Source organism: Pogoniulus pusillus, chromosome 12 (genome assembly GCF_015220805.1).
Source record: "Pogoniulus pusillus isolate bPogPus1 chromosome 12, bPogPus1.pri, whole genome shotgun sequence".
NCBI classification, from domain to species: domain Eukaryota; kingdom Metazoa; phylum Chordata; class Aves; order Piciformes; family Lybiidae; genus Pogoniulus; species Pogoniulus pusillus.
In genome coordinates, this window is record NC_087275.1 from 30,578,976 (window position 1) to 30,605,414 (window position 26,439).

Here is a 26,439-nt window from a genome sequence, read left to right on the forward strand (position 1 = left end):
TCTGTATGTATATCTCTCTATTTCTATCTCCCTATCTCCATCCCTGTCTCTATTGCTATCTCTATATGTCTCTACATCTCAATCTCTATGTCTATACTTCTCTATATTCCCATCTCCATCTCTATCTCTATCTTTCTATGTCTATCTCTCTCTATCTCCATCTCCATCTCTATCTCTATATCTCTGTCTCTATATCTCTATTTCTATCTCCATATCTCCATCTCTATCTCTATTGCTATCTCTATATGTCTCTATATCGCTGTATCTGTACGTCTCTATATTTCCATCTCCATCTCTCTCTCTATCTCTGTATGTCTCTATATCTCTCTCTGTCTCCATCTCCATCTCTCTATCTCTATCTCTGTATGTCTCTATATCTCTGTCTCCATCTCCATCTCTCTATCTCTATCTCTGTATGTCTCTATATCTTTGTCTCCATCTCCATCTCTCTATCTCTATCTCTGTATGTCTCTATATCTCTCTCTCCATCTCCATCTCTCTATCTCTATCTCTGTATGTCTCTATATCTTTGTCTCCATCTCCATCTCTCTGTCTCTATCTCTGTATGTCTCTATATCTCTCTCTCCATCTCCATCTCTCTATCTCTATCTCTGTATGTCTCTATATCTTTGTCTCCATCTCCATCTCTCTATCTCTATCTCTGTATGTCTCTATATCTCTATCTCCATCTCCATCTCTCTATCTCTATCTCTGTATGTCTCTATATCTATCTCCATCTCCATCTATCTCTATCTCTGTATGTCTCTATATCTCTATCTCCATCTCCATCTCTCTATCTCTATCTCTGTATGTCTCTCTATACCTGTCTCTCTATCTCTACATGTCTCTCCATCTCCATCATCTCTTTCTCCATGTCCACCTCCATTTCTATGCCTGTCTCTATCTCTATGTCTATCTCTATCTCCCTGTCTCTATCTCAATCTCTATCTCTGTATCCACACATGGGGTTTAAAGGCACAAAGCAGTGCTAGAAGAAAACAATCCATGACTGTCCTTAATTAACAGAGTTGTTGTTTTAGTAAGAGCTTCCTACAGTGCTGCAGAGGAGTCCTTTTGTAGAACAAGTCCTTTGAGGGCAGAGATACCATCAGGGCAGAAGTTCTGAATAGTATTTTTCATGCTATTGGAAATGAGTGGTCTTTGTCCTCACCTGGTGAGAGTGACCTTCAATAGAGCACTCTTTGAGACCTGCTTATGAAGAGTGTCACCTAAGAAACTGATCTTGATGTTTATTTATTCACTTTCTTTATGCATTTCTGGCACTTACATCTCTTTTATTACCTTTAGATTGAATGGCCAAGCCTCTTAATATACTGCTACAGGAGTTGCTTTCCAAATGCCTTTTACTTTTGTTCCTCTCTTCTGCATTTTTGTCATTTCCCTCCTGTTTTTTTTGTCCCTCTTTCCTTTTAAAGAGTGTAGCACTCTGAGAATGACAAAGGTCTTCTGCAGAACAAAGTCATTATTATGCCTACAAGGCAACCAACTCAAACTTTGAGGATGAAAATTCAAAGCAAACAAAATGTGGAGGTCACAAAAACACAACTCTGCAAGTCTGGACCTGCTCCTTACCAAGTACTTAACTAATTCTTGTTGACTGATTATTTATTTATCTGCAATTTCCACTTGTGTTCTTAGTGATTAAAACAGTACCAGGAGGGCTGGTGGAGGGAAATGTTAACAAATCAGATCTAAGGAAGGATGGAGTGAGTGATGTGCCCCTCTGCTGAGGACAGTGCCTCCCCCCCAGCACAGCCAATAACATGTCCCAGGGGGATTAATTTTGCTCTTTCTCCTTCTAAGTTTCACTTACTGAGGCAGGTGCCCATGGAGGTAATGGAGCACCCTGGGGAGCCCAGAGCCCTGCCACCATACCTAGCAGGAAAGGCACCAGAAATGGGTGCTGGGAGGGTGGTGGGGCAGCTCTGCAAGGTTCTGCTCTTGGCTGCAGGTGGAAGCATGCTGAAGTGGGGAGAGGACAGAATCAAGTGTGCTGCTCATTTTGCTGTCACAGAACCACAGAATACATCTGAGTGGAAGAGACCTCCAAGCTCATCCAGTCCAACCCTTGACCCAGCACTGAAGGGGCAACACTAAACCATGTCCCTAAGTGCCAGCTCCAGACACTGCTTAAACACCCCCAGGGATGGTGACTGCAGCACTGCCCTGGGCAGACCATTCCAGTGTTTGACAACCCTTGCAGTGCAGAAAGATTTCCTAACAGCCAGCCTGAACCTGCCCTGCTGCAGCTTGGAACCATTTCCTCTGCTCCTGTCCCTTGCCACCAAGGAGCAGAGGCTGCCCCCTCCTCGCTCCAACCTCCCTTCAGGCAGCTGCAGAGAGCAATGAGCTCTGCCCTCAGCCTCCTCTGCTCCACACTGAACACCTCCAGCTCCCTCAGCTGCTCCTCACAGCCCAGCTGCTCCAGGTCTTTCTTCAGCTTCATTGCCCTTCTCTGGACAGGCTCCAGCCCCTCAATGTCCTCCCTGTAGTGAGTGGCCCAGAGCTGAACACAGCACTGGAGATGTGGGCTCAGCAGTGCTGAGCACAGGAGGATGATCCCCTCCTGCCCCTGCTGCCCACAGTGTCTCTAACCCAAGCCAGGATGCCCTTGGCTTGCTTGGCCACCTGGGCACTGCTGACTCACATTCAGTCAACTATCAACCAATACCCCCAGGTCAGGTAGTGCCAGGACTAGGGGGGATGGAGCAAAGTTGGAGATGGGTAGGTTCAGCCTGGACATGAGGAGGAAGTTGTTGAGCAGGAGAGTGGTGAGAGGCTGGCAGGGGTTGCCCAGGGAGGTGGTTGAGGCCCCATGGCTGGAGGTGTTTGAGGCCAGGCTGGCTGAGGCTGTGTGCAGCCTGCTCTAGGGTAGGGTGTCCCTGGGCATGGCAGGGGGGTTGGCACTGCCTGCTCCTTGTGATCCCTTCCAGCCCTGCCTGATTCTCTGATTCTAAGTCCCTCTCCAACTCTCAGCTTTCCACACATCCCCAAGTCTGCAACTTAGCATGGGGTTGGTGTGACCCAGGTGGAAGACCTGCCACTAGGCCTTGCTGAAGAACTAGTGAAGTGAACCAATTAGAGGACAACCCAAATCCCTCCAGACCACACTGCCCAAGATGTGGTGATACTCAGTCCTTCTACATCGTTCAGGGATGAAAAAAGCAGGGGGAAAGGGCAGGAAATGTGCTTTTGAGATACATATTTACTGAAGTCCTTCAAACCAGCAAGGCTTCTTCTCAAACTCTGGAGATGGAAACCTGCCTAAATATTTCATGGATCTGAGTCTCTGTTCAGCTAATTACTTATTTAGAAAACAAATCTATGAACTCAGCAACCAGGAATACTCCTCTGAAAGTATGGCCCCAGACTGACTTTTGTGTTGCATGTCAGGCAGTGAGCAGGTATTGCACAGCCATTTCTAACCCTTTCTCCTTCTGACTCCCCAGGGACAAAAGCAGTGGTAAAGAGGTACACAAAGCTGGTGAGAGGCCTGGAACACAAACCCTGTGAAGAGAGGCTGAGGGAGCTGGGGGTGTTTAGTCTGGAGAAGAGAAGGCTCAAAAGTGACCTCATTGCTGTCTACAACTACCTGAAGGTTGACTGGCTAGGGCTGGGTGCTAGGTTGGACTGGATGATCTTGGAGGTCTCTTCCAACCTGGTTGATTCTATGATTCTATGATCTACTTGGACTGGATGACCTTTGGAGGTCTCTTCCAACCTGGTTGATTCTATGATCTACTTGGACTGGATGACCTTGGGAGGTCTCTTCCAACCTGGTTGATTCTATGATCTACTTGGACTGGATGACCTTGGGAGGTCTCTTCCAACCTGGTTGATTCTATGATTCTCACTTGATCTAGACTGACTTTCCAGGGCCAGACATGGTCTGTGTCTTGGTCTCAACATGAATGTGCTCTCCTAACATCCAGCCTAGACCTCCCCTGGCACAGCTTGAGACTGTGTCCCCTTGTTCTGTTGCTGCTTGCCTGAGAGAATGTGATTCAAAAGGTCCTGTAAAGGAAGAGCAGAGTCTCTCACCGACACTTGCTGAGGTCTGCCATAACTGTTTCCATTTTCCAGCTGTGATGGCAATGTTTTATCTTTGCCCTTCCTCTGTCTTGGCTTACAAGGCTAAGAACATTTTTCTCCAGTTGGCCTCTTCTTCAGACTTGGTTCATTTCCTTTCTTTTCTTCTGGTGTTGTGGCACTAAGGTTCATCTTTCTTTTCTGGTGTTGTGGTACTAAGATTCATTTTCTTTCTTCTGGTGTTGTGGCACTAAGGTTCATCTTCTTTCTTTTCTGCTGTTGTGGCACTAAGGTTCATCTTCTTTCTTTTCTGGTGTTGTGGCACTAAGGTTCATCTTCTTTCTTTTCTGCTGTTGTGGCACTAAGGTTCATCTTCTTTCTTTTCTGCTGTTGTGGCACTAAGGTTCATCTTCTTTCTTTTCTGCTGTTGTGGCACTAAGGTTCATCTTCTTTCTTTTCTGGTGTTGTGGCACTAAGGTTCGTCCTCTTTCTTTTCTGGTGTTGTGGTACTAAGGTTCATCTTCTTTCTTTTCTGGTGTTGTGGTACTAAGATTCATTTTCTTTCTTCTGGTGTTGTGGCACTAAGGTTCATCTTTCTTTTCTGGTGTTGTGGTACTAAGGTTCATTTCCTTGCTTTTCTGGTGTTGTGGCACTAAGGTTCATCTTCTCTCTTTTCTGGTGTTGTGGCACTAAGGTTCATCTTCTTTCTTTTCTGGTGTTGTGGTACTAAGGTTCATCCTCTTTCTTTTCTGGTGTTGTGGTACTAAGGTTCATCTTCTTTCTTTTCTGGTGTTGTGGTACTAAGGTTCATCTTCTCTCTTTTCTGGTGTTGTGGCACTAGGGTTCATCCTCTTTCTTTTCTGGTGTTGTGGCACTAAGGTTCATCTTCTCTCTTTTCTGGTGTTGTGGTACTAAGGTTCATCTTCTTTCTTTTCTGGTGTTGTGGCACTAAGGTTCATCTTCTCTCTTTTCTGGTGTTGTGGTACTAAGGTTCATCTTCTTTCTTTTCTGGTGTTGTGGTACTAAGGTTCATATTCTCTCTTTTCTGGTGTTGTGGTACTAAGGTTCATCTTCTCTCTTTTCTGGTGTTGTGGTACTAAGGTTCGTCCTCTTTCTTTTCTGGTGTTGTGGCACTAAGGTTCATCTTCTTTCTTTTCTGGTGTTGTGGTACTAAGGTTCATCCTCTTTCTTTTCTGGTGTTGTGGCACTAAGGTTCATCTTCTTTCTTTTCTGGTGTTGTGGTACTAAGGTTCATCTCCTCTCTTTTCTGGTGTTGTGGTACTAAGGTTCATCTTCTTTCTTTTCTTCTGGTGTTGTGGTACTAAGGTTCATCTTCTTTCTTTTCTGGTGTTGTGGTACTAAGGTTCATTTCCTTTCTTTTCCTCTGGTGTTGTGGTACTGAGGTTTTGCTGTTGGGGGTTTTTGAAGGGTTTTAAATGCCTTCTATTCCCTCTTGTACATCTCATAGGCTTTGTTTTTTTCTTTGCTTTGGAGTAAGTGAAGGAGAAGCTGCTACATCTGCTGTGTTCTTTTAAGTTCTGCTAGAGACAGAAATATTTTCTGTGAGCTGTCACAGCAAAACAAAAAATGGGGGGGGGGAAGTGAAATATGGAGAAGCTTAGGTTGCATAGTCTGTCTTCAGTGATGGAGTGCCCTTAGTTCTTTATGCATGCATGTATTAAACCTCTCCCACCCCAATAAGCCAAACTGAAACCCAAGGTTTAGCAAGTATATTACACTCAAGGGATTTCAGAGCTCAGAACCTGAAATCCAGCTACCTTGTTTATTCCTAAATGCATCCTTCTCTTTTGCTTTTCAGCTTTTGGCAGTAGGGCTTAGTGAAGGAGTCCTGGGAGACAATTCTGCCTCACTTCACGTGGCAGGTGCAGCACTGAAAATATCCTGCTTTTCATAGAGATGGTCTTGAAGGTGTACCTGTATCATTGCATGTTTAGTCAAGCAGTAGTTCTTCTTGCCAGGGTTTGGTGGAGTCACCATCCCTGGGGGTGTGCAAGAAAAGCCTGGATGAGGCACTTGGTGCCATGGTCTGGTTGTCTGGATAGGGCTGGGTGCTAGGTTGGATGATCTTTGGAGGTCTCTTCCAACCTGGTTGATTCTATGATTCTATTCTATGACTCATAGAATCATGCAGGTTGGAAAAGACCCTGGAGATCATCAGGTCCAACCATTAACCCTACTGTACCAAGGTCACCACTAAACCTCTCAGCACCACATCTAAATGACCTTTAAACACATCCAGGGATGGTGACTGCTCCACCTCCCTGGGCAGCCTGTTCCAGTGTTTGACCACTCTTGCAGTGGAAAAATGTTTCCCTATGTCCAGCCTAAACCTCCCCTGGTGCAGCTTGAGGCCATTCCCTCTTCTTCTATCACTAATTCCTTGTGAGAAGAGCCCAGCATCTACATCACTGCATTATCCTTTCAGGTAGTTGCAAAGGGTGATAAGGTCTCCCCTCAGCCTCCTCTTCCTCACACTAAACAGTCCCAGTTCCCTCAGCTGCTCTTCATCACTCTCATTCTCTAGGCTCTTCACCAGCTCAGTTGCTCTTCTATAAGATTCAGGGTTACAAAATTTCACAGGACCACAGAATTAACCAGGTTGGAAAAGACCTTTGGGATGATGAAGTCCAACTTATCACCCAGCACCAACTAATCAAACCATGGCACCAAGTGCCTCATCCAGTCTCTTTTTAAACACTTCCAGGGTGATGAAGCTGGGGAGGGGCCTGGAGCACAGCCCTGTGAGGAGAGGCTGAGGGAGCTGGGGGGGTGCAGCCTGCAGCAGAGGAGGCTCAGGGCAGAGCTCATTGCTGCCTGCAGCTGCCTGCAGGGAGGCTGTAGCCAGGTGGGGTTGGGCTCTGCTGCCAGGCAGGCAGCAGCAGAAGAAGGGGACACAGCCTCAAGCTGTGCCAGGGCAGGTCTAGGCTGGATGTCTGGATGTTAGGAGGAAGTTGTTGTCAGAGAGAGTGATTGGCACTGGAATGGGCTGCCCAGGGAGGTGGTGGAGTGGCTGTGCCTGGAGGTGTTGCAGCCAAGCCTGGCTGGGGCACTTAGTGCCATGGTCTGGTTGGTTGGGCAGGGCTGGGTGCTAGGTTGGGCTGGCTGAGCTTGGAGCTCTCTTCCAACCTGGTTGATTCTATGATTCTATGGTGACTCCAGCACCTCCCTGGGCAGCCCATTCCAATGTCAGTCACTCCTTCTGTGAAGAACTTCTTCCTAACATCAACCTAAACCTCCCCTGATGCAGCCTGGTGCTGTATCCCCCCTGTTCTGCTGCCTAGGAGAAGAGAGCAACCCCCACTCCTGAAAGTATTTGTAGACAGTGCCAAGCACCCCCTGAGCCTCCTCCTCTCCAGGCTAAACAACCCTTCATGCCATTAGGATACCTTTATGCTTGGAGTAGCACAGCTCTGTAGTCACAGCTCTGTCTGTCCAGCACTGAGGAGTTATTGCTGGGATTCCTACATGCTGCTACAGTAGTACAGTCATAACATTGGGATTCCCAGCTACAACAGAAATAAATCCCCCCCACCCCATCCCCCAAAACGTTTTCCCTTGATCTGTGGCTGACAGACCAGTTTGGAAATGTAGCCACTGAAAGAGGATGTTGTGGAGTTGGGTTTTTTTTTCCCCATCCCAGGATTGATTGATCTGTTTTAAGGGAGAAGTTTTAAAAGCCAGGGAAATATTCCCAGGCTAATTCACACACAGCTGAGTGAATAATTCATCATGAATAATGGATTTAGATTTTTTTTTGCCTCTCTCTTCATAAGGAGATTAGGATATTCTCAGCTACATTCATTATTCAAACTAATACTGGGTTTTCTCATCCCCTCCCTCCCCCTCAAGGACTCTATTCTGTCACCTTTACTCAAGTTGAGGGAGGTTTGCTGTGAGGAATCAGGGTGATGTCAGTGGCAGTTGCTGCACAGCGTGGGACCAGAGAGAGCAGCTGGATGCATGTGAATAGCTTGCATGCACTTGTGAATATTTGATGGTTGTACTTTTAAACTCCTCCTGCACAGGGGTGCTATACAAATTTTAGGAGGTGCTTCTGTCAGCTCTTGCACTTAACCATTGCACCCCCAATTCATTAAGCATGCAATGCAAGTTTTGCTTGCAAAGCAAGCCAAGAGTGGAGCTGGGCTCTAAATGCTTTGCTCTTTACAGCAAGGGAACACAACAGAGCAAGAGGGAAGGCTAAAAGCAATGGACTCAAGTGTGCAACCATTCAGAGCTTCTCATTACCATCACCAACCCACAGGCATATTTTTCAGCAGTCAGAAGATGCTTCTGTTCCTTTCTGTTCTGCTCTTCTTTCTGGCAGGTATTTTAGTGCAGACTTGGCCTTTGACTGGGCAGATGAAGCTTCCTTCTCATCTTCCAGCAGAAGTGCCTAAAGGTAGAGCTACAAATGTAGATCAAGGTACACCTGCAGTGCAGTACACTCCTGGATGTTCTGCAGCCCTCCTTGCAGAAGAGACTTCAGCCTGGTGGCTCAGTAGGCTCTTCCCAGAGAGAGTGATTGGCATTGGAATGGGCTGCCCAGGGAGGTGGTGGAGTCACCATCCCTGGGGGTGTTCAAGCAAAGAATGGATGGGGCACTTAGTGCCATGGTCTGGTTGGTTGGGCAGGGCTGGGTGCTAGGTTGGGCTGGCTGAGCTTGGAGCTCTCTTCCAACCTGCTTGATTCAGTGATTCTGTGTTTCCCACTCCCTGGCTGGCCGTGTTTCTGCCTTGCCTGCTCTTCCTCCCACCCAGCTAAGGCTTGAACACCCCTCTCAGCAAGCATGCCTTGATTGACAGTTTTGTGGTTCAGAGCTAGCTGTGGTGGGCTGAAGTGAGCATTTTGCCTTGCCAAAAGAAAAGGATGAGAGTTTCCTAAAACCCACACTGGCTGTGCCAGTGATTGGGTCAGAAAGTCTCTCACCACTGTGCCAAGGTTTCTCATCCTTCCTGGGTCAAACCCAAGAGCTGCCTCGAGGGGAAGATTTTAGACTAAATCTGTTCACCACTGAGGTGTTAGGATGTTTCATGTAAGAAGATTAGCCAATATTTTATACACCTACTCTTTCTCTGTGTGGAGAAAATGAGCCAGCTGAAAGCTTGTGCCAACATGAAGTATAAAACCTGGGACAAGGCCTTTGGGAGCAAAGTGCCATGCCTTCAACGTGGGGATTGCAGTCTTCTGAGTGATGCAGGGCAGACACTTTCTCTGTACACCTATTTGCAACCCATACACTTATGGTGTCTGCAGTTGGCAGCCAGACACCTGTGGTGTTCCCCAAGGATCAGTGCTGGGCCCAGTCCTGTTCAGTATCTTTACTGATGATCTGGAGCAGGGGATTGAGTCCAGCAGCAGTAAGGTTGCAGATGACACCAAGCTAGGAGCAGCTGTGGAGCTGTTGGAGGGTAGCAGAGCCCTGCAGAGGGACCTGGCCAGGCTGCATGGGTGGGCAGAGGCCAATGGGATGAGACTGAACAAGGCCAAGGGCAGGGTTCTGCACTTTGGCCACAACAACCCCAAGCAGCACTGCAGGCTGGGGCCAGAGTGGCTGAGAGCAGGCAGGCAGAGAGGGAGCTGGGGGTGCTGATAGATAGTAGGCTGAAGAAGAGGCAGCAGTGTGCCCAGGTGGGCAGCAGAGCCAATGGCATCCTGAGCTGGCTCAGGAGCAGTGTGGGCAACAGGACAAGGGAGGTTCTGCTGCCCTCCCCTGTACTCAGCACTGCTCAGGCCACCCGTTGAGTGCTGTGTCCAGTTCTGGGCTCCTGAATTGCAGAGAGATGTGGAGGTGCTGGAAGGTGTTTGGAGCAGGGCAGCAAGGCTGGGGAGGGGCCTGGAGCACAGCCCTGTGAGGAGAGGCTGAGGGAGCTGGGGGTGTGCAGCCTGCAGCAGAGGAGGCTCAGGGCAGAGCTCATTGCTGCCTGCAGCTGCCTGCAGGGAGGCTGTAGCCAGGTGGGGTTGGGCTCTGCTGCCAGGCAAGCAGCAGCAGAACAAGGGGACAGAGCCTCAAGCTGTGTCAGGGCAGGTCTAGGCTGGATGTTGTTAGGAAGTTGTTGTCAGAGAGAGTGATTGGCACTGGAATGGGCTGCCCAGGGAGGTGGTGGAGTCTTTGTGCCTGGAGGTGTTGAAGCCAAGCCTGGCTGGGGCACTTAGTGCCATGGTCTGGTTGGTTGGGCAGGGCTGGGTGCTAGGTTGGACTGGATGAGCTTGGAGCTCTCTTCCAACCTGCTTGATTCTGTGAAATGGTTTGGAATGAGAGAAGGGCAGACTGGAAGAGTTGGGGCTGTGCAGGCTGGAGAAGAGGAGGCTCCAAGGGGACCTCATTGTGGCCTTCCAGTATTTGAAGGGATGGGAAGGGACTTTTGAGGCTGTGAGGGAGTGGCAGGAGTGGGGGAATGGAGCAAAGCTGGAGGTGGGGAGAGTGAGGCTGGAGGTGAGGAGGAAGTTGTTGAGCAGGAGAGTGGTGAGAGGCTGGCAGGGGTTGCCCAGGGAGGTGGTTGAGGCCCCATGGCTGGAGGTGTTTGAGGCCAGGCTGGCTGAGGCTGTGTGCAGCCTGCTCTAGGGTAGGGTGTCCCTGGGCATGGCAGGGGAGTTGGAACTGGCTGCTCCTTGTGCTCCCTTCCAGCCCTGCCTGATTCTATGATTCTCTGATTCATCTCCTTTTTGCATGCTCTAAGGACTTCACTGCAACTCAGGTTCCTCACTTCTTGTGTTAAAGCATATTGTGCCTTCTGCATAAAGCTCCTCTAACAATGCAGATTTAGGTTCAGGAGGACATTGCAGAACAGTTGCAGGTTTACTAATTTAGGCTTGACAGTCGAATTTATTTTTAAAGGAAGTCTGCAGTGTGTTTTTCTGTAGCCACTACATCATCCCCTAAGTGAAAGGCAACACAGCAATGTTCTTTTACATACACACATTTTGCATAAAGGCTGCCTGGGGAAGCAGAGAGTTTTGTATTTACCCTTTGAGCCTTTTCCTTGCACCTGGGAGTGCTGGTGGACAGCAAGTGCTGCATGGGACAGCCATGTGCCCTGCTGGCCAAGAAGGTCAGTGGGGTCCTGGGGGGCATTAAGAAGAGTGTATCCAGCAGATGGAAGGAGGTTCTTCTCCCCCTCTACTGCCCTAGGGAGGTCCTACCTGGAACATTGCATCCAGTTCTGGGCTTCTCAGTTCAAGAGGGACAGGGATCTGCTGGAGGGCTACAAGGATGCTGAAGGGACTGCAGCACTGCCTGGTGAGGAGAGGCTGAGAGCCCTGGGGCTGCTTAGGCTGGAGAGGAGAAGGCTGAGAGGGGATCTGAGCAATGTCTGTCAATAGCTGAGGGCTGGGGGTCAGGAAGGAAGGGACAGGGACAGCCTCTGCTCACTTGTGCCCTGCCATAGCACAAGGGGCAAGGGATGGACACTGCAGCACAGGGACAGCCTCTGCTCACTTGTGCCCTGCCATAGCACAAGGGGCAAGGGATGGACACTGCAGCACAGGAACAGCCTCTGCTCACTTGTGCCCTGGGATAGCACAAGGGGCAAGGGATGGACACTGCAGCACAGGAACAGCCTCTGCTCACTTGTGCCCTGGCATAGCACAAGGGGCAAGGGATGGACACTGCAGCACAGGAACAGCCTCTGCTCACTTGTGCCCTGGCATAGCACAAGGGGCAAGGGATGGACACTGCAGCACAGGGACAGCCTCTGCTCACTTGTGCCCTGGCATAGCACAAGGGGCAAGGGATGGACACTGCAGCACAGGAAGTTCCATCTCCACAGGAGGAAGAACTTCTTGACTGTAGGGGTCCCAGAGCCCTGGCACAGGCTGCCCAGAGAGGCTGTGGAGTCTCTTTCTCTGGAGCCTCTCCAGCCCTGTTGGATGTGTTCCTGTGAGACCTGCTAGATGCTCTGCTCCTGCTCTGTTAGGAAGGTTAGACTGGAAGCTCTGCAGAGGTCCCTTCCAAGCCCTACCACTCTTGATCCCTGTTGTAGTGCACCTTCTCTTGTGACAGCAGTGCCCTTCCTCTTTTTAAATACCATCACTCCTGTGGCTCAGTGGGCACACAGAAGCCCCCAGTTTCTTTCTGCTCAGGACAGAAGTTGTGTTGACATTGCTGATGCAGTGAATGTCACACTGGTAAGCTGCTGACTTGCCTAGCATCTGTCTCTTCAGCCTGTTGCTGCCTTAGCTGTGTGCTAAAGAGCACAGCAAACCCCCCATGGTTTCACCCATTCATAGAATCATAGAATCAAGCAGGCTGGAAGAGACCTCCAAGATCACCCAGCCCAACCTAGCACCCAGCCCTGCCCAACCAACCAGACCATGGCACTAAGTGCCTCATCCAGGCTCTGCTTGAACATCTCCAGGGACAGTGACTCCACCACCCCCCTGGGCAGCCCATTCCAATGCCAATTCTCTGCAAACCAAGCAAAACCTGTGGATAACACAAACCATCATCCCAGATGTCAGCAGGTTCCAGCTCACTCTGGTTTTCAGTGAAAGCTGAACAATAAAGCCTCTTTTTTTTTCCCCTCATGAATAATCTACATATTCATATTACTAGAACTGAGCCCTGCATGTGCATAAATATCAGTAGATGTGATACTGGCCTCACTGTGAGTGCTTTGTGGCTGATAAATTGCTTTAAGTTATCATTAGGCACAGGTTTCAGTGGAGCTGCCCTGAAAATTCCTTCCTCCTACTTGTTAAAGGCATCACAAGGCTGTGCTGGTGCCGAGAACTGGTTAGCAGCTGTCAAACTGGAAACTGCTGTGTGACTTGGAAGTTCAGATCTTGAATTCTTTCCTCTTGTGCCTTCTGCAGGAATACACAAGTTTCCTTGCTTCAGATTTTCTGTGTGATTTTAGGGCTTGTGCCTGGAGCCTGAGTTTTTGCAGACGTGGTTGCTATGGAGGCTGTGGAGAGGAGGTGTGGAGTGGGGGAGGCATTTCAAGTGCTGTTAGTAGAGCTCCTTTGCATGCCTGATCCCAGTCACTTCCCAAAGCAGCTGATATGATCTCAGATGCCCCTATGACAAACCTGCAAGGCAAGGATTAAACCATCACACTGTTAAAGATCATTTGAAAGTTAAGGCATTCACAGGGCTTAGAAGAAGATCAAAAGTCAGACTGGCCAGAAATAGATGTCAGAATTTAGGCTTCCCTTTCTCTTTTCCTTTGCTGCTTTTGGGTTTGCAGTGGGTGAGCTGAATTTAACTTGGCTGTGGTTCATCACCAAGGGGAAAAATGCTACCAGGCATGACCAGTCACACAGCCAGTGGAGTCAGAGGAAATCTGGCAAGAAGCAAACAGGGGGGAAAAAAACACAACCAATAAACAAAACCCAACCAAACAAGAAAGGCTTCACCAGACAAATGCCTCTTTGTGCTAATATAAAGCTTATTTGCAGTGCTACCACCCATCAACAGCCTATCCCCCCCTCTGCTTTTCTGCTAGGCAGCCTGCCATGTGCCAGCACTGGTGGCTTCACAAGGTTTTCATGCTGTTCTGATCATTGTCCCTTGTGCACAGGAGGAGGCAGCCAACAGCCTGTGAGGACACCTGCTTTTTGGGGCCAGCAGCACAAATGACAGTTAACTCTGCAACAACTTGGATTTGGTGGTTCCAAAAGCCCTGCTCTGCAGGCATTAGCTGGATTTCCAATTGGAGGGGACAAAAACCAAACCACAACCCAACCAGTTATTACCTAGGTGTGTCTTTTTAGGTTTGAGGTGAATCTTGTGGAGTAGGGTTATAGGTTGGACTTGGTGATCATAGAATTGCAGAACCAAGCAGGTTGGCAGAGAGCTCCAAGCTCAGCCAGCTCAACCTAGCACCCAGCCCTGCCCAACCAACCAGACCATGGCACTAAGTGCCCCAGCCAGGCTTGGCTTTAACACCTCCAGGCACAGCCACTCCACCACCTCCCTGGGCAGCCCATTCCAGTGCCAATCACTCTCTCTGACAACAACTTCCTAACAACATCCAGCCTAGACCTGCCCTGGCACAGCTTGAGGCTGTGTCCCCTTCTTCTGGTGCTGGCTGCCTGGCAGCAGAGCCCAACCCCACTTGGCTACAGCCTCCCTGCAGGCAGCTGCAGGCAGCAATCAGCTCTGCCCTGAGCCTCCTCTGCTGCAGGCTGCACCCCCCCAGCTCCCTCAGCCTCTCCTCACAGGGCTGTGCTCCAGGCCCCTCCCCAGCCTTGCTGCCCTGCTCCAAACACCTTCCAGCACCTCAGCAGCTCTCTGCAATGGAGGAGCCCAGAACTGGACACAGCACTCCAGGGGTGGCCTGAGCAGTGCTGAGCACAGGGGCAGAATAAACTCCTGAGTTTATTCTGAGGAGCTGAGGTTGTGCAGCCTGCAGAAGAGGAGGCTCAGGGCAGAGCTCATTGATGTCTACAACTACCTGAAGGGAGGCTGTAGCCAGGTGGGGTTGGGCTCTTCTGCCAGGCACCCAGCAAGAGAACAAGGGGGCAGAGTGGCCTCCTCTGGACTGGCTCCAACACTTCCATGTCCTGCTTGTGTTGGGGGCTCCAGAGCTGCACACAGGACTCCAGGTGGGGTCTGATGAGAGCAGAATAAAGAATATACACAGAGTCTCAAGTTGTGCCAGGGCAGGTCTAGGCTGGATGTTAGGAGGAAGTTGTTGTCAGAGAGAGTGATTGGCACTGGAATGGGCTGCCCAGGGAGGTGGTGGAGTGGCTGTGCCTGGAGGTGTTGCAGCCAAGCCTGGCTGGGGCACTTAGTGCCATGATCTGGTTGATTGGTTAGGGCTGGGTGCTAGGTTGGACTGGGTGATGTTGGAGGTCTCTTCCAACCTGGTTGATTCTATGATTCTATGGTCTGGTTGGTTGGCCAGGGCTGGGTGCTAGTTTGGCCTGGCTGAGCTTGGAGCTCTCTTCCAACCTGCTTGGTTCTATGATTCCTTTGTCCTACTGGCCACACTGATCCTGAGGGGCTTTTCCAATCTGGAGGTTTCTATGATACTCTAAAGTTTTATGCTTTCTCATTGCTTCCAACTGTCAGGAATAAGAAGGGTTCCCAGATTCCAGCTCCTCTGTGGGGTTTACTTTGCACTCTGGATTTGCACTAGGTTGCTGCAGCTCATGTTCCCCTTGCTCTCTTCCCTCCCCATACATTAACTGGTCGCAAGGATTAATGCCCTCCTGAAAGGCAAGGAGCAGAAGCCTTTCTCCTTGACAGCAGGGGACAAACTCATCATAAATACATAAAAATAAAGCTAAATAGTTAGAGCCAGCAGCAGATTGTGGTGGCAGTAAAGAAAGGTTTGCTTGGTGCTTTGTGGAAATGAAAGCTCCATCTTCTGCCTTCACTGCCATCATCAGGAGAGCCCTGGTAATCTGCTCCCTGAACGTGGTTGTCATTTCTATGCACATAAAATATGCTGCTTTCACTCCTAGGTCCCCTCCCCCAGCTTAGTGTCCCTGAATGTAATTGCAATTAAACCAAGAGGCTGTGCAGGCAGCAGGCGCTGCAAGTGCAGATGTGGGTAACAGAAGGGCAGAAGTTGAGCAGCTGGAGTGACACAGGGAGGACTACCCTTTCCAAGAAGCTTTTCTCCACAGCAGTTGATCTTCTGCTGGCACCTGGCTGGTGATGGAAGCTGCATTATATTTATTATATATATATATATATATATATATATATGTATATATATATGTATAATATTAATTTTATATATACATATAACCATAGAATCACAGAACCAGGCAGGGTTGGAAGGGAGCACAAGGAGCAGCCAGTGCCAACCCCCCACCATGGCCAGGGACACCCTACCCTAGAGCAGGTTGCACACAGCCTCAGCCAGCCTGGCCTCAAACACCTCCAGCCATGGGGCCTCAACCACCTCCCTGGGCAACCCCTGCCAGGCTCTCACCACTCTCCTGCTCAACAACTTCCTCCTCACCTCCAGCCTGACTCTCCCCATCTCCAGCTTTGCTCCATTCCCCCCACTCCTTTCACTACCTGATTATTATGGGTGGAGCATGAGATGGATAAAGAAGTGGCTTGTTGGCTGCACCCAAAGAGTGGCTGTCAATGGCTCCATGGCCAAGTGCAGGCAGGGACAAGCAGAATCCCTCAGGGATCAGTCCTGGGACCAGTCTTGTTCAGCATCTTTGTGGGTGCCATGGACAGAGGCACTGAGTGCAGCCTCAGCAAGTTTGCTGCCCACACCAAGCTGTGTGGTGCAGCAGCCAGGCTGGAGGGCAGGATCCATCCAGAGGGACCTGGACAGGCTGCAGAGGTGGGCACAAGCCAAGCTCAGGAGGTTCAACAAGACCAAGGGCAAGGTCCTGCAGCTGGGTGGAGGCAATGCCAAGCACCAATGCAGGCTGGGCAGGGAGTGTCTGGAGAGCAGCCCTGAGGAGAGGGACTTGGGGGTGCTGCTGGAGGAGAAGCTCAGCAGGAGCCAGCAGTGTGCACTTGCAGCCCAGAAAGCCAAGCAGAGCCTGGGCTGCAGCAGCAGCAGTGTGGCCAGCAGGGCCAGGGAGGGGATTCTCCCCCTCTGCTGTGCTCTGCTGAGACCCCACCTGGAGTCCTGCATCCAGCTCTGGAGCCCCTGGGACAAGAGGGCTGTGGAGATGCTGGAGAGTGTCCAGAGCAGGGCCAGGAGGATGCTGAGAGGCTGCAGCAGCTCTGCTGTGAGCACAGCCTGAAAGAGTTGGGGCTGTGCAGGCTGGAGCAGAGGAGGCTCCCAGGGGACCTTCTTGTGGCCTTCCAGCATCTGAAGGGGGCTCCAAAAAAGCTGGGGAGGGACTTTTGAGGCTGTGAGGGAGTGTCAGGAGTGGGGGGAATGGAGCAAAGCTGGAGGAGGGGAGAGTGAGGCTGGAGGTGAGGAGGAAGTTGTTGAGCAGGAGAGTGGTGAGAGCCTGGCAGGGGTTGCCCAGGGAGGTGGTTGAGGCCCCATGGCTGGAGGTGTTTAAGGCCAGGCTGGCTGAGGCTGTGTGCAGCCTGCTCTAGGGTAGGGTGTCCCTGGGCATGGCAGGGGGTTGGCACTGCCTGATCCTTGTGCTCCCTTCCAACCTTGAACTGATTCTCTGATTCTCTGTGGCCACCTAGGGTGGAAAATGATTTTGCATAGGTCTTCCAGGCCCTGACATCCTATAGACTTGACAGAGGTGATGTGAGACTGGCAGAGAGAGCCAGTGCAGCAGTATGGCATGGCAGAGGAATTACTGCAATATGGATTAAGTGCTATATATAGGTATAAAATGAGTGACTGCTTTTAATTGTTCAGCCAAGAATAGTGTCTCTAAGAATGCTGTGTGCTAAGTTTCATCTCACTGTCTTTAAATTAGCAGAGAAGCAAACCCAGCCTAGTGGGAACGTTATGCAGTGAGCTATCCATTGCCAGACCTGGTCATGGTAGTGTCCAGCTGTCACCTGTGCTAGATAAAATCATTTTCTCATCCCAAGTAAGCTCCTGAGAGACCACTGGGAGCTTCTGACTTCCCTGAAGCAGAACATTTAGAAACTGTGGATGAAAGTGTTATGTTTGTAGACCTTGCAGCCAGTCTTGCTCTTAGTTTGTAAGTGTCAGGCGCAGGGCTCAGCTTCCCCATGAGCTCTTCATGCCTCCCTGACAGCCTGGGATGAGAGTGATGCTGCTGTAACTAGCTGCCTCCCAGTGTCTGCTCCGTGGCTGTCGGGGGGACTAGGGGGAATGGAGCAAAGCTGGAGATGGGTAGGTTCAGAGTGGATGTGAGGAGGAAGTTGTTGAGCATGAGAGTGGTGAGAGCCTGGAATGGGTTGCCCAGGGAAGTGGTTGTGGCCCCATCCCTGGAGGTGTTTAAGGCCAGGCTGGCTGAGGCTCTGGCCAGGCTGATCTAGGGTAGGGTGTCCCTGGGCATGGCAGCGGGGTTGGAACTAGATGATCCTTGTGGTCCCTTCCAACCTTGACTGATCCTATGATTCTATGATCCTATGGAATCTTGACATGGGTTTGCAGGAGCAATTCTCTGCCCCTAAGAAACCAAGATAGTGTGAGGAACTTGATGGAGAGGAAAGGGCTTCACTGGAATCATTTATCTGTCCATGCCTGCTTAACGTGGGGAGATTGATTGGCCAGGGCTGGGTGCTAGGTTGGACTGGGTGAGCTTGGAGATCTCTGCCAACCTGGTTGACTCTATGATTCTATGATTCTACTGCAACAAAGACAATTTGAGGCAGGGTCACAAACATGAGGCTGAAGGCACCGGCAGCATGAACAAGCCAGTGCAGGAGCAAACTTCCTGAGGTGGGCTGCAAGAGAGAAGAAGCAACACCTGGTAACTACCTGGTACTTCCTTTGCTGCAGGAATAGTGCAACTGCATGCTAGCCCTTCCCTTGGGCAGATGGTGATTTGGATGGCAGTCTTGCAGCGAGCCCTTCCTGCTTAGCTTGTTCCCACTGGGACTGGGAAGTATTTCCCCTGTGCTGATTGCTAGAGCCCTGTGAAGAAAGGCTGCAGACATTCAAACTGCATCTCAAAGGCTTAAAAATAGCTGAACCTGGAATAGCTCTCTCTGTCTGCCATGTGCTTTGCTTAGCATTTCCTTTCACCCTGCAGCCCAGCACATCACTCCCATGTGGTGTTGCTGTCGCTATAGCATATGTTAGTTACTGGACCAATGCCACTGGTTTCCAACAGACAGTTTTTGCATGCAGGCCTTGGGATAAAATTCTGTGTGGTTCCTTTGCCATGCTACAGGAAATGGAATCCTTCTTGTAGGAGAAGCTGACTACCCTCGTGAGAAAAGGCTAATTCCAGTCTATTGGCAAGAGCAGGGCCTGAGGAGAGCAAAGGTGAACCCCCTAAGGACTGCAGCTGCAGCAGAAGTGGCTCATTTTAATCAGAGAACTTGAGGAGAAAAGCAAAACACAAGGCAGAGACAGTAAGTTCAGCCTATGGGAAACTCCAGAATGGTCACAGGATGTTAGGGGCTGGGAGTGACCTCTGGAGATTTTTGATTCCAACCCCCCTGCCAGAACAGGAGCACAGAATCTGGTGCAGGTTGCACAGGAACACATCCAGACAGGGCTGGAAAGGCTGCAGAGAAGGAGACTCCACAACCTCTCTGGGCAGCCTGTTCCAATGCTCTGTGACACTTACAGTAAAGTTCTTCCTCATGTTCACAGGCTCACAGGACATGAGGGGTTGGAAGGGACCCAAAGAGATCAAGTCCAAACCCCTTGCCAGAGCAGGACCATACAATCTAGCTCAGGTCACACAGGAACACATCCAGACAGAGCTGGAAAGGCTCCAGAGAAAGACTGCACAACCTCTCTGGGTAGCCTGTGCCAATGCTCTGAGACCCTTACAGTGAAGTTCTTCCTCCTGTGGAGATGGAACTTGCTGTGCTGCAGTTTCCATGCCTTGCCCCTTGTGCTATGCCAGGGCACAAGTGAGCAGAGGCTGTCCCTGTGCTGCAGTGTCCATCCCATGCCCCTTGTGCTATGCCAGGGCACAAGTGAGCAGAGGCTGTCCCTGTGCTGCAGTGTCCATCCCTTGCCCCTTGTGCTATGCCAGGGCACAAGTGAGCAGAGGCTGTCCCTGTGCTGCAGTGTCCATCCCTTGCCTCTTGTGCTATGCCAGGGCACAAGTGAGCAGAAGCTGTTCCTGTACTTCCTAACCCCATCCCTCAGATATTTACAGACATTCTTCTGTCTTAAGTTCTGGACAGACAATCATGACAGCATTAGAAACACCTCCCCTTTTTTTATGGCACAGTAACGTGGATGCTGGAAGAGGGCATATTGTAACTGCCCCCCCAGGATCAGTAAAAGCAACTTCTCTTTCTTAGGGGTGCTTGTTGAACTGTACATTCATCCCTCATGGTGCAGGTGAAAGAATGGAGATAATTATTAAAACGAAAAGAAAAAGAAAAGGAGGGGAAAGAAATAATTTACAACTACCTGAAGGGAGGTTGTAGCCAGGTGGGGTTGGGCTCTGCTGCCAGGCAACCAGCAACAGAACAAGGGGACACAGTCTCAAGTTGTGCCAGGGCAGGTCTAGGCTGGATGTTAGGAGAAAGCTGTTGGCAGAGAGAGTGATTGGCATTGGAATGGGCTGCCCAAGGAGGTGGTGGAGTCACCATCCCTGGAGGTGTTCAAGAAAAGCCTGGATGAGGCACTTAGTGCCATGGTCTGGTTGATTGGATAGGGCTGGGTGCTAGGTTGGGCTGGCTGAGCTTGGAGCTCTCTTCCAACCTGTTTGATTCTATGAAAGAATTAATCGGTGCACATGCAACACACAGCAGAGAGCACAGAGAATTGTTATTCCTGCTGTTAGATGGGAAAGATATAAGAACTTGCCTTGAAGGTCAGTGTGAAGGGACCCTGAAGATCTAACAGTCTACCTGTGGCATAGCTTGACACACAAACCCTGGAGCAAGCACACAGCACATGGACTGAGCTCCCTGTTCTTCAGCTGATGCCTTTGATGTTTTGAATGCTGAGGAGCAAAACAGCCTCAGAACGTGTAAAACCATAGCTACTGCTGCAGGAGGGTAAATCTGGAGGCAAAATGCCCTTCTCTCGTTGTGCTGCACTTCTCCTCCCCCAAGCTAACAAGTGCTGTCCCTCTGTGAGTGGGTTTTGCATTGGGCTGGAGTTTCAGACCTGAGCTGAGTGACACACACGTGCTGGAACCTGAAGGGACTTTGCTGAGATAAAGGAGTGCCACACAGTGTCTTTGGACTATTTATGGGGTTAAAAAGGTGTGTGGGGCAGAAACTGTTGCTGCCCTGCCTCTGTTGGGTGCTCCCCAGTACTGTTGGTCAAGGACACTCGATGGTTGATGCCTCTTTCTGGGACAGCTGACCTGCAAAAAGGACCCCAAAGCTGATGCAGAGTTCTGCAGTAGGTATACTTGATTACAGCGCTGGGTGCAGGCAGGATGGCTCCATCCATCCTGCACACCCCATGCTGGCACAAGCCACAGTTTATGTTACAAGAGCATGCATATTCATAAGAAGAGGTAGGGTTATCACAGTTGTGTTTTGGAGTTCATTAACATAGGCACCTTTCCATTCTCCACCCCAGTGGTCTGGAATGGTTAGCTGCAATGAACACCCCAACAGTCTTCCTCACAGGGTCTTTTTCACCTCTGGTCAGCAGACCCCTCTTTATTGCTGATGCCAAGATATCTCTGCTTCTCTTTTCTCTCCTTCCTGCTTCCCTTAGTCACTGCAGGCCTGGGTCTTTACAAGATTGCACATCACAGATCTCCAACACGTAGCTGCAGACACTTCTGCAGTAGCCATTGCTGAGGTTTGCAGATTATCAAGTGATTACTATTTCTACAAAGTTTGGTATTTTAGGGTTTGCCACAGCCAGCCTCAAAATGAAGGGTCTGTGAGACCCTTGTACCAGCATTCCTTGATTTTTCTGACATCACCTTGCAGCTCAGTGTGAAGGGACCCTGAAGATCTAACAGTCTACCTGTGGCATAGCTTGACACACAAACCCTGGAGCAAGCACACAGCACATGGACTGAGCTCCCTGTTCTTCAGCTGATGCCTTTGATGTTTTGAATGCTGAGGAGCAAAACAGCCTCAGAACGTGTAAAACCATAGCTACTGCTGCAGGAGGATAAATCTGGAGGCAAAATGCCCTTCTCTCGTTGTGCTGCACTTCTCCTCCCCCAAGCTAACAAGTGCTGTCCCTCTGCGAGTGAGTTTTGCGTTGGGCTGGAGTTTCAGACCCGAGCTGAGTGACACACACGTGCTGGAACCTGAAGGGACTTTGCTGAGATAAAGGAGTGCCACACAGTGTCTTTGGACTATTTATGGGGTTAAAAAGGTGTGTGGGGCAGAAACTGTTGCTGCCCTGCCTCTGTTGGGTGCTCCCCAGTACTGTTGGTCAAGGACACTCGATGGTTGATGCCTCTTTCTGGGACAGTGACCGAGGAAGTGGCTGTGCCACTTTGCCTCTCTTGAGCAAAAGCTGGAGCTAGGTCTTAGAGGTCTTTTTTTTTGGATGAGAATTCACTTAGAAGCTGATGTGTTTCTGTGGAAACTTTCAGTTTAGCAGAGCTGGCTTTTCTGAGGGAGAAAAATACCTGCTCTGACATTTCCTGACTGCTTTAGTTGTAAGTGGAGTGAATGATGGTTTGTAAGTCTTTATTGTCAGCAAGTCTTGAAATATTAGATTGAATAAAATCATACACATTTCTTGCCTACTAACACCTTTGAAATAGATATGGTCATGCCTCATTTTTGCTCTTTGAAGCAGGAAACATATCAAAAACTTCAAAACTTCTCCTTGGGTAGGGAAGGGGGGAAAAAATAAAGGCTTTTTAGTACTTAGGAAAAGGAAATTAATTGTAACAAATACATGGTCAGAAATCACCACATTCAGTCTTACATTTGGCATAAGTTGCTGTTTTGCTTTGCAGCCTGAGCACTGCAGGAGTTCCACAAAGAGCCAAGTGGATAGACCCATCCTTTCTGCCACAAACAGCCTGCCTATGAGAAGACTCCAGTTCAAGACAGCACCAGAGGATCAGCACTAAGGTGAGAGGTGCTGGCAAGCCCAGTGAACTGCACAGTTCATTAATGCAGAGCCTCTATCAAATACCTGGCATCAATTAGCTGTTAATCACAGAGTCACACCCACTCAGAGTGGCCTTCTGGGCAGCTTCTCATCATTTGATGAGGAGCTGCCCAGAGAGTGGTGGTGAATGGTGCCACATCCAGCTGGCAGCTGTCAGCAGTGGTGTGCCCCAGGGATCAGTGCTGGGCCCAGTTCTGTTTAATATCTTTATTGATGATCTGGAGCAGGGGATTGAGCTGGGGGTGCTGGTAGATAGGAGCTGAAGATGAGCCAGCAGTGTGCCCAGGTGGGCAGCAGAGCCAATGACATCCTGGCCTGGCTCAGGAACAGTGTGGCCAGTGGAACAAGGGAGGCTATTTCTGCCCCTGTACTTGAACTGCTCAGGCCACACTTTGAGTGCTATGTCCAGTTCTGGGCTCCTCCATTCAGTAGAGATGTTGAGATACTGGAACATGACCAGAGCAGGGCAGCAAGGCTGGGGAGGGGCCTGGAGCACAGCCCTGTGAGGAGAGGCTGAGGGAGCTGGGGGGGTGCAGCCTGCAGCAGAGGAGGCTCAGGGCAGAGCTCATTGCTGACTGCAGCTGCCTGCAGGGAGGTTGTAGCCAGATGGGGTTGGGCTCTTCTGCCAGGCAAGCAGCAACAGAAGAAGTGGACAGAGTGTCAAGCTGTGCCAGGGCAGGTCTAGGCTGGATGTGAGGAGGAAGTTGTTGTCAGAGAGAGTGATTGGCACTGGAATGGGCAGCCCAGGGAGGTGGTGGAGTGGCTGTGGCTGGAGGTGTTGCAGCCAAGCCTGGCTGGGGCACTTAGTGCCATGGTCTGGTTGGTTGGGCAGGGCTGGGTGCTAGGTTGGGCTGGCTGAGCTTGGAGCTCTCTTCCAACCTGCCTGATTCTATGATTCTATGATTTTAGCTGCCAAATGAAGCAAATCAACCCAAGTGCTGACTTTTCTCCACAGGAGCACAGCTCCCTGCACACACACCTACTCACAGCTCTCACAGGTTAGAGAATTGGCACACACTTGATTCTCCCACAGCATCCTTCTGGCTGAACTGAGGCAGTGTGGTCTGTATGATCAAGTAGTGAGATGGATTTGGAACTGGTTGAAGGAAAGAAGCCAGAGAGTTGTGGCCAATGGGATGGAGTCCAGTTGGAGGCCTCTAACAAGTGGAGTCCCACAGGGGTCAGTACTGGGACCAGTTCTGTTCCATATATCCATCAGTGACCTGGATGAGGGCACAGAGGGCACTGGCAGCAAGTTTGCTGATGACACCAAGCTGGGTGCAGTGGCTGCAACACCAGAAGGCTGTGCTGCCATTCAGCCACACTTGGCCAGGCTGAGAGCTGGGCAGGGAGAAACTGAATGACACTCAACAAGGGCAAGTGCAGAGTCTGGCCCCTGGGAAAGGACAAGCCCAGGTGTCAGGATAGGTTGGGGACTGACCTGCTGGAAGGCAGTGAAGGGGAAAAGGATCTGGGGGTCCTAGTGGATGGGAGGTTGCCCAGGAGCCAGCAATGTGCTCTGCTGGCCAGGAGGGCAAATGTCATTTTGGGGTGCATTAGAAAGGCTGTGGTGAGTGGGTCTCACGCCCCTCTACTCTGCCCTGGTCAAGCTACATCTGGAGTACTGTGTCCAGTTCTGTCCCCCCAGTTCAAGAGGGACATAGAACTGCTGGAGAGAGTCCAGCACAGAGCCACAAAGATGCTGAAGGGAATGGAACTTTTCTCTTACGAGAGCCTGGGAGATCTGTGGCTGTGCTGCTTGGAGAGGAGGAGCCTGAGGGGGGACCTCATTGATACTTACGAAGATGTGCAAGGCGAGTGGCAGGAGGCTGGAGCCAGGCTCTGCTGGGTGATGCCCAATGCCAGCACAAGGGGCAATGGGTGGAAGCTGAGGCACAGGAAGTGTCATGGAAACATGAGGAGGAATTTTTTCCCTGTGAGGGTGCCAGAGCCCTGGCACAGGCTGCCCAGGGGGGTTGTGCAGTCTCCCTCTCTGGAGGTATTCAAACCCTGCCTGTATGTGTTCCTGTGTGAGCTGCTCTAGATGCCCCTGCTCTGGCTTTGGAGGTCCCCTCCAGCCCCTGGCATTCTGTGGTTCTGCGATCTCTACCCTGGTGGGGGCACAGATGCCTTGCACCTCACCACAAGCACCTGGTGCGCTGGGCACAGTTCGGAGCTGCTCAGTGGTGATGCAGCTTTCCCTCCTGAGCTTCAGGACCTAAAACCTCACTGGAGTCCTTAAGATCAGGAGTCATTAAGATCAATGGCGGAGGTCCCCCCGGCGTTAACTTCGAGGGAAACAGTTTCGTAGGCAAAGGGAATGGAGGCAGTGTCTGAGCAGCGCCAGAGGCTCTCCTCCCATCTCCGCGGAGTGCCCTTGCGGAGGAGCGAGCCGCAGCTGGGTCACGCCACTCGTGCCGCTGCTGAAGGCCCTCCACAAGCCGCACCTGTGACAGCCTTAATTGGTAACACCTGCTCACGATGCTTGCCCCTGCCTGGCAGAGTCCTGCACAGCAACCCCCCGGCACAGCGGCGGCCTTTGGCTCCCCGTCTAGCGCAGGGCACGGGGGCTGGCAGCTCCTGCACAGGTCACGTTTGCGCTGCTCGCAGCAGTTGCCAGATCAATAAACGAGCGGCATTTACCGTGCTCGGAACTGGGAGAAACCTGCCCAAAGCCACCCACTCCCCCATCGCCCCCTACAGAAGGTGCTGCCCGTTCAGCCTCCGCTCCCGCCGCCCCCGCACGCCGCTGCTCGCCGCCGCCCCCGCGGTGCTGCTGCAGCTGCCGCCCGCCGCCCCCGGGGCAGGCCGCTGCGGAGGAGACACCTGGGTTTCCTTGGCAACAGGTAGGCGCCGGCCGGGGGAGCCGGGGGTTCCCCGCGGCGAGCCCAGCTGCGCCGCTGCCGCCCGCCGGGAGCGCCTCGCCGGCCGCAGGGTCAGGCGCGGGTCCCGCCGGCACCTGCGCAGCAGGGCACGGCCCCGGCCCGGGACCTTGGCGCTTCGCGCCCTCGCAGCTAGCAGCCGTGGGGAGGTCAGGAGAGGAGCGTCCCCCGCCCGCAGCGGAAAGGTAAGGGAGTCCCCGGGACGGTGGAGGGGGCCTGGGACGTCGCTTGAGGAGCTCTGCAGGGCCTTAGCCCGGGCGTGCGTGCCTCGGGTGTGTGGAGCCCGAGCACTCGTGGCTGGCGTGCAGCTCCTGGGCCTGCGGCAGGGCCCCGTTCTGCGGGGCAGGCATGGCAGGCTCCCCCCGCACTGACCCCCACCTCTGCTACCCTGCTTTGCTCCACTGGGCTTTGGCCTCATCGCCCCGCTTGGCTTCGCCGCCAGCCTCCCGCTGCTGGGGCAGCGTTTTCTGGCAGGGGCGTGTGCCCGCCGCCTGCCACCGCCGCCTGCCACCGCCGCCCGGCCGCCTGCCACCGCCGCCCGGCCGCCTGCCACCGCCACCGCCGCCCGGCCGCCTGCCACCGCCGCCCGGCCGCCTGCCACCGCCACCGCCGCCCGGCCGCCTGCCACCGCCGCCCGGCCGCCTGCCACCGCCGCCCGCCACCGCCGCCCGCCACCGCCGCCTGCCACCGCTGCAGGGCCTGGAGCCCAGCCGGGCGGTGTCTCCCCGTTCGTCCGCTTCAGCCGGCGGGTGTTTGCCCACTCTCCTGGTAATTCCCTTCTTGTTTACGCGTGCCCTTGGCGTCGCCGGTGCCTTTTCCCTTCATCACCAACATAAGGATCCCATCGCTGGGTTGCTTGGTCCATGTGCTCCGGCTTAGCGCCCTCCGGGCTTGCTGCCCGCTGTCCAGGGCACGTCCGTGTGGATGCCTGCTGCTTA

The 26,439-nt window shown here is 51.7% G+C and overlaps 1 long non-coding RNA gene across 1 annotated transcript in view; it reads left to right on the forward strand.

Annotated features, from left to right (window-relative positions):
* LOC135180029 (uncharacterized) overlaps positions 1-26,439 on the forward strand; it is a 112,383-nt gene that overhangs the window by 22,363 nt on the left and 63,581 nt on the right. The window contains exon 3 of the long non-coding RNA XR_010304255.1: positions 22,462-22,579. This is a non-coding gene — a long non-coding RNA (uncharacterized LOC135180029). The remainder of the gene's footprint in view (positions 1-22,461; positions 22,580-26,439) is intronic.